Source organism: Prunus persica, chromosome G4 (assembly GCF_000346465.2).
Source record: "Prunus persica cultivar Lovell chromosome G4, Prunus_persica_NCBIv2, whole genome shotgun sequence".
Classification (NCBI taxonomy): domain Eukaryota; kingdom Viridiplantae; phylum Streptophyta; class Magnoliopsida; order Rosales; family Rosaceae; genus Prunus; species Prunus persica.
In genome coordinates this window covers 19,531,098-19,539,791 of record NC_034012.1, presented here as the reverse complement: position 1 = coordinate 19,539,791, position 8,694 = coordinate 19,531,098, and the positions used below count along the sequence as shown (strand labels likewise).

Sequence of the window (8,694 nt, the reverse complement as noted above, 5' to 3'; positions counted from 1 at the left end):
TGACACCCTTTTAGGGTCATTTTAGAGCTTTTGATGAAATCTTGGTCAACAAAAACACATGCAAGAAATCATATATAGATATAATCAGAATCATTCAGTATTTCGATGCTACGACTAGAGACTTCACACTTTGTGGTAGGCATGAAAAATTCATTGGTTTTGATGTTGAGGAACTGCTTGGTTTACCTAATATTGGTTGTGAGATAAATATTAATAAACGAAGTTCGAAAGATAATACAGATTTTGTTCAAGGGAACTTTGAAAACATTGAACGACTTAGTAGGCAAGATATTGAATCTGCAATGTGCAAGTTAGTTACATGCAATGCCCAACAAGAATGTGAAGATTTTGTATGCCTTGTGTGCCTGCATTTTTGTATTACATTGTTGTTTTGCAATACTGGCAGCACTATTTCTTCGAGCATAGTTTCACATTGCCAAGATGTATGCACAATGCCAAAATATAATTGGGCCAAGGCAACATCGGAGATTCCCTTCCGCCGAAGGTTTCTTTTGAGAGGAATCCCCATGGGGGGTGTGGCGCTGGGTATTGAGGCTGGCCTCGAGTAGAAGAGGCGACGGGGCTTGATGGGGGAGGGAGCCAACGGGGCTAGTAGAGGGAAATGGGATTTAGAAGTCGTTTCCCACAGACGGCTCCAAACTGTTGATGCATTTTTTAGGAAGGTCAACTTAGAAAATTGTAGGATCTTCAGCAAGGAAGAAGGTGAGGACCTTTGGAGTTGGAAGAACTTGCAGAAGACAAGGAGGAAGAAGCAGTTATTAAGCTTTGCGCACCGATATGGTGCCTGTTGAAGGATCTCCGATCTTAAGTCAACTATATGTGGTAATTTTGGCAGAGTAACAGTAAATGTGAGAAAGTAGTTACTATTTTTATTCGGGTAATGTTCCCCATTTATAGGAAAGTGAAAGTAGGAGTTTTGCACAAAGTTTCGATGTGGAACTTTGTGCAAGTTGTTGTGGTGGTGACACGTGTCCCTGGAGATTAGGTTCAGCAGTCGGGAGCTTCAGCAGGTGGCTAACGCTTCGGAAGAGTGTCTTTCTTTGACATGTCGGAAGGTGATGAGGTCAGTCACTTTTTAAGGATTTGTTTGTGTGTCCCTTTGGGGTGTTTCAGCAGGGGAGAAGGTGTGTCTGCCTTGGTGCTAGTCATTTTGATGCTAGATATGCTCGGTTATTTATGGTGTAAATAGTAATTGTGTTTCCTATATTAGAACCCAATGTTTATGGGTCAAACCCAAATTGTAGCCTTAATTAGGAATTATGCTAGAATAGGAGATTGTAAACCTAGTATATAAAGGATAGTATTATGTACAACAGTATATCAATAACATAACGATTATTCCATCTCTTTTATTTTTTACATGGTATCAGAGCACCGATCCGGTGGCTCGTGATTTACATCTTTATTTTCTTTTGAAACTTTTGAGGGTTTCACTCCCTTGTCTTCACCATGGGCAATCCCAATGTCCTTGCTGGGAATCATTCACAGCAGCCACGTGATAGCAATAACAATACATGCTCCAATTTTTCAGCACATCAGGTCAACACATGTCTTCCAGCAACCCTTTCTCAGACAGTCCCTTCCTCTCATTTGGGGCTCATCCTCAACGTCCTTGCTAGCCTCTAAGAGGAACAATGCAAACAACTCGCTGCAGCCATGGTAAATTTGTCCCAACTTCCCTCTGAAAACCCATATTCTTTTTATAATGCAGCAAGTCGATTTCACACTTCCCACACTCCGTCTGTTAATTCTATTTTTTCTAACTCTTGGATTCTTGACAGTGGAGCTACAGATCACATCACATCCAACTCTTCCCTTTTTTATTCATAGCAATTCCTCTTCTATACCTTTCGTCAATTTACCCATAGGTTCATCTGTTCCTATTGATTCCACAGGCACAATTCTTTTTAATAAAGACATCCCTACTTTTCGTTTAAATTTAATGTCTGCTAGCAAACTCACCAAATCTCTTCATTGTTGTATAATTCTCTTTCCTGATTTTTGTGCTATTCAGGACTTGGCTACGAGGAAGATGATTGGTTGGGGTAAGCAAAATGGAGGCCTATATTATATGTCACCATTGACCAAAGGACCTGTCTCTTGTCATGTCACGCACACATCCATCATATGGCATCATCGTCTTGGACATCCTTCCTCTGCTCGCCTTCAGTTTTTATCTAAATCTTTTCCTTTATATCTTCTTCATTTGATCATTCTTGCACTGTTTGTCCTATGGCCAAACAAACTCGGATTCCCTTTTCCTTAAGTAGAACATCAACTTCTTCACTGTTTGAATTGTTACATTGTGATATTTGGGGTCCACACTGTGTTCACTCACATACTGATGCACATTATTTTCTTACTATTGTGGATGATTTTACCCAATGCACTTGGGTGTTTTTTATGTCACTTAAATCTGAAATACAGACATTGCTTAAATCCTTTTTTCCCCTGGTCAAAAATCAGTTTAATGTCACTATCAAAACCCTTCGTACAGATAATGGTTCTGAATTTCCTTCTTTGAAGGATTTTTTTGTCTCCCCCGGGGTTGAATTTCAACGCTCCTGTGTTTATACACCTCAACAAAATGGTGTAGTTGAACGTAAACACAGGCACATCCTTAACATTTCCCGCACTTTGAGCTTTCAATTGCATAATCCCTTGTCTTTTTGGGGTGACCGTGTTTTGACTGCTGTGTATGTAATCAATCGTTTACCCACACCCTTATTATCTGATAAATCCCCTTTTGAATTGCTTTATCACAAATTACCACATATTGATCACCTTCGTGTTTTTGGCTGCTTGTGTTATGCCACCAACGTCCATCCCACTCACAAATTTGACCCTCACGCACGGCATTGTATTTTTCTGGGTTACCCTATAGGGCAAAAGGGTTACAAACTTTATGATCTTGACACCAAACATTTTTTTGTGAGTTGGGACGTTAAATTTTTTGAAAATATTTTTCCTTTTCAATCCCACCAAAACACCCCACCCAGCTCTCTCACCAAATTGGTTTTACTTGTACCATATCTGGATGATACATTTTTTCCCCACCTAGTCCCACTCCATCACCTACACCTGCACAAATCCATCTACCTGATTCCACTACACCTACACAAAGCCATCTACCCGATCCTACTCCACTGCTACAAACCCACCTTCCCGGACCCACTCCACCACCTGGTTCACCCATTCCAACATTTAGTCTCCCTTCTTTGGATATTGGGCCCTTGTTTAGCCCCTATACCCCTCGTCCCCAGCCCGTGCTGGGCCTCCTTCTCCTCCCAACCCTACTGTGTCCACATATGCAATCCCCCCGTTTATTGCTAAACCAATTCCTCCTTATCTGCTTGATGCCCAGAACACACCACTCGTTCGACGCACCCACCGCGTTGGCAAAATGATTATTTTATGGGCTTCTCTTCTACCTCCCCTGACTCGTCATCCTTTATCTAATTTTATTTCCTATCATTGTCTTTCTCCTTCGCATCGTGCTTTTCTTGCCAACGTTTTAGGAACCTATGAGCCTACCAATTATGCTCAAGCTGCTTCTAATCCCCATTGGCAACTTGCCATGAAAGCCGAGTTGGATGCATTGCAACTCAATCGTACTTGGACGCTTGTTCCTTTACCGCCTAGTCACAAACCCATTGGCTGCAAATGGGTTTATAAAATTAAATACAATTCAAATGGCTCCATCGAGCGCTACAAGGCTCGCCACGTCTCCAAAGGCTACACCCAAATTGAGGGCATTGATTACAGTGAGACTTTCTCCCCTACTGCCAAGATTACTACTCTCCGCTACCTTTTATCTGTTGCTACTGCTCGTAATTGGTTTATTCACCAACTTGATGTTCAGAATGCCTTTCTCTATGGTGACTTACAGGAGGAGGTCTATATGGTCTCTCCTCCCGGTCTTTGCCGACAGGGGGAGAATCTGGTGTGTCGGTTAAATAAGTCTCTTTATGGGCTTAAACAGGCATCTCATAATTGGTTCTCCAAATTTTCCCATGCTATTAAGAAAGCGGGCTTTCAATAATATATGGCTAACTATTCTCTTTTTACCAGGGTTAATGGAGATTCTTTTACAGGTGTGCTCATATATGTTGATGATATTCTCATTATAGGCAATAATCATCAAGAAATGAACCATCTTAAATCTTTCATTCTCAAATAGTTTCGCATCAAGGACCTTGTGACTTGAAGTATTTTTTGGGCATTGAATTTTCCCAATCTAAGAAAGGTCATTTTATGTCACAAAGGAAATATTCCTTAGACATTTTACAAGATGCAGGATTGACAGGTGCACAACCAGAAAAATTCCCAATTGAGCAAAATGTGAAATTGAAACCCACATATGGTGATCTTCACGATCCGATGAGATATAGGAGGTTGGTAGGAAGATTAATTTATCTTACTGTCACAAGGCCAGACATTGTTTATTATGTTCAGATTTTGAGTCAGTTCATGCACCAACCAAAAACCACATATGGAGGCTGCACTTTGTGTTTTAAGATTCATTAAAGGCACGCCTGGTCAAGGTCTGTTTTTACCGGCTATGAACAACCTTCAGTTGAGAGCTTATTGCAATTCAGATCATGCAGGTTGTCCAACAACAAGGAGATCAACAACAGGTTATTGTGTTTTTCTAGGAAATTCTCTTGTCTCATGGAAATCAAAGAAACAGTCAACTGTTGCGCGGTCATTTGCAGAAGCAGAGTATACGGCCATGCAATCACATGTCTTGAGATTACGTGGTTGCGCTATATATTGCGAGACTTAAGAGTTACACAGAAGGGTCCTGCACTTTTGCATTGTGACAATCAAGCTGCACTACATATAGCTGCAAATCCAATTTTCCACGAAAGAACGAAGCACATTGAAATTGATTGTCACATTGTGAGAGAGAAACTGCAAGTTGGTGTAATTTCTCCTTCCAATATTTCTTCACAAGATGAGCTGGCAGATATATTTACGAAGGCCTTGGGAGGAGATGCCTTCAATTACTTAAGTCGCAAGTTGGACTTCACAACATTCACTATCCAGCTTGAGAGGAAGTGTTGGAAATCAAATCTTGTAATTGAAGGATTGTAAATATTGTAATTGTCTTTCCTATATTAGGCCCCAAGGTTTATGGGTCAAACTCAGATTGTAGCCTTAATTAGGAATATTATGCTAGAATAGGAGATTGTAAACCTAGTATATAAAGGATAGTAACATATCAATAACATAACGATTATTCCATCTCTTTTATTCTTTACAATTTTGTTCCTGTCCATTTGTCCCGAAAATCCAACTAACCAATCCACTTATTCTCACACCCATAATATTTAAATTAAAAATATCAGAATACTCTTAATAATCAAATCCAACATGAACTATATTTTAGGGTTAGATAACGATGCCAACCTCGAACGACCGAGCTTACTTTATTAGTTTTTCTTAACTTTGAGAAATCTTTCGGAGTACAAGTTGAATACCAAAACAACAAAAATAACATTAAATCCCAGAAAAAGAACATACAAGAAGAAAAGGGTTCATGTCCACCTTGTGCCAACCCAATATTAAAATGTGGTTGGTATCCAGTTAATTATTATAACGAACAAAAGCTTCAAAATTGTAATTAATGTTTGCGTGGAGAAGAAGAAAAAGGTTAGTAGCAAATAACATGATACAATCTGTCTGTGGTCATTCTTTATTGAGGGTCGAGTCTCACGTTCACACCCGCAGAAGAAACTCCTTCACAGAAACTGGTACGAAACTTCACCGTTTCGTCATTGTGTACGCTTTAAGTTTGTGTTGCTGTGATGTCTATATATTTATCTATAGCTCTCACCTGCAGCTGCATGCCACTGTGAAACATGAAGCCGCATCAAATCAAACCCATCTGCATTTCTTCTTTACTCTTCTTTTTACTTCTATTCTCACATTACAGTACAGCAGTCGAAGCTCAGGAAGTTGGCAAGTACAATGAGATTAATTACATACATACATATTCTTTTTTTCTTCTTTTCTTTTTTGTGGAAAAGGAAAAAAATTTAATCAATCATATGCATGTATATATTGTGCATATTGCAGAGGATGAAAGAGAGTTCGACTATCTTCAGGGAAGCAGAAAGGGGCCGAAGCAGTGGGGAGAGATGAAGAAGGAATGGGCTGCGTGTAAAAATGGAGTCATGCAATCTCCTATTGATTTATCAAGTCAGAGAGTCAAGCTAATCCCAAACTTGGGCAAACTCAACACCACTTACAAGCCTTGTAATGCCACTGTCAAGAATAGAGGCCATGATATTTCGGTAATTTTACAATAATTTTTTTATTTCATCACGTAATATTAATGTGTCTTAATTATTATTTTTGGTGTGTAAGTGTGTGTGTGCGCGCAGATGGAGTGGATGGGCAACGCTGGATCAATTCAGATAAATGGGACTGAGTATTTGCTCAAACAATGCACTGCCACTCACCTTCAGAGCATTCCATAAACGGCAGGAGGCATGCCATGGAGCTCCACATGGTTCATCTCAGTCTCAATCCCAACGTCACAAACAAGATCGCTGTCGTTGGTGTCCTCTACAGGATCGGTCATGCCAATTCTTTCCTTTCTAAGGTACTCAAGCGGAGTCAAATTATTAACTCAACAATGTTTTGTTGCCATACTTATATTGTCACATAAAAATCAACCTGATCAATAGTTCAGATTCATAGCCAATAGCAAAATATTTGACCGAACTCATAACTACGTATAAGATACATCTCTTATGAAAAATACTACTATAATGTTATTGATCGAATAGACTAACATACTGCAAGATTGTGAATTAATCTCTCAGTTGACAAGGGATGTAAAATCCATGACTGATCAAAAGGCAAAGAGAAACATGGGGATGATTGATCCTAGAAAGATTAAAATTGGTGGGAAAAACTATTACAGATACATGGGCTCACTCACTGTTCCTCCTTGCACTGAAGTCGTTATTTGGACCATCGATAGAAAGGTAATTAATTGCTCCTCCTTAAGGGTCTCGACTTTTGGACCATATGTACATATCTTTTCATTTTAATTTGGACCATCAATAAAAATATGTCACCCTTTGCCAAACTTTAAATTGCCCATATGCAGATAAGAACAGTCTCAACGGATCAAGTAAAGCTATTTCGATTCGCTGTGCATGATGTAAGTGATTCAACTACATCTCTACTCTTTTCTTTCGTCTCCCAACACAAGAAAAAAAAAACAAAAGTATTTTCAAACATATTGTCTCTAATCTTTGGTTATTAAATTGATTGCAGTACGCAGAGATGAATGCAGGGCCAGTACAACCACTTAACCTTCGAGAGATCCAGGTCTATGACCGAAACGCAAGGAGCACAAATAACCAGCAGAGAGTTTAACCTCTCAGTACTACATTTGTTATTTTTCTGAAGCAACATTGCTTGGAATTACTATTGCTTTCCCACTTGCCTAAAATGATGACAAAGAGGTGCATGTTGAGCGAGCAGAGTTAATTAATCAGCATGCAGCTTGCTTTATACTTAACTTTGCTGGGAGGCGCCCTCATTTGTATGACATATTAATAATCATGGTTTTGCTTTCTCTTTAAGGGAATTTACCCTTTTTTTTTTGGCTCTCTTTGATTTATATATAGTGTTTACCCCAAAATTGTCTTAGCCCTAGCAATAGGCTAAGAGAGTGTTGTGTGAGCGTGCCACTATTAGTACTGCAAGGAACCTAATCGAAATATAAATAAAAGGAAACTTGCGGCTCAAGTAACCTGAATTCCAGACAAACCACTAGTGTTTGCAATCCCAAAGTTTTTTTTTGGAAATAAAAAAACAAGATAATTTTTTTGAACTTTCATATTTTTTCATAGCTGGCTCAAATTGATCTTTTCTATGGCCCACAAATTAGAATTTTAAGGCGGTTGTTTCAGAGTCTTTAGAAAAGTCTGCTGAGATTATAAATTCTTAGGACAGAACTTGGTAGTTCTGCATTCGCTTCATATTCTAGGATGTTCTGTTTCTAGTATTAAAGGGCTTTGTACAGGGGCGGCGCTGGGGTGGCGCAAGTGGTGCCACCGCACAGGGCCCCCGATTCTTACGGGCCCCCGAAAAAAAATTTCTTTATAGTATATATATTAATATTATAGGAATTGTATATATAGTATAGCGTGCTAGACATTTGCACAAGGGCGTGTCTGGTGGAGTTGGCTCCAGCGCTTCTCCATTTAATGTAGCGCCAGAGTTTGATTCTTGCTAAAGTCGGTCTCTATGCTGTTTTTATATTATTTTTGCATTATAACTAAAAACTTTACATAATTAATAAATAAATAAATAAATAAAAAACCAAAAACCCTTGAAATAAAAGGAAACATCGAAGCTAACCACAGGAGGAATATATATATATATCCCCCAAACACTTTCTACTCCGATCATTCTTTTAAAAAATTTAAAAAAAAAAAATTTCTCATCTAAGAAAAGTACTTTTTTCATTCAAAACAAAAACAAAAAAAACTTCATGGCTTCTTCTTTTCTTTTAAACTCTGATTTTCTGGTAAGTAATCATCATCATTCATCAATCTCTCTTTGGTTCTTTTTTCAATCCTTTGACAATTTTAGTTATTCTTTCAATTTCAGGAATTTCAACACCAAAAAGAGAAAACCCTAATTCCT

General features: G+C 38.7%; 1 pseudogene; it reads left to right on the top strand.

Annotated features, from left to right (window-relative positions):
- LOC18779496 lies at positions 5,886 to 7,439 on the top strand (annotated as a pseudogene).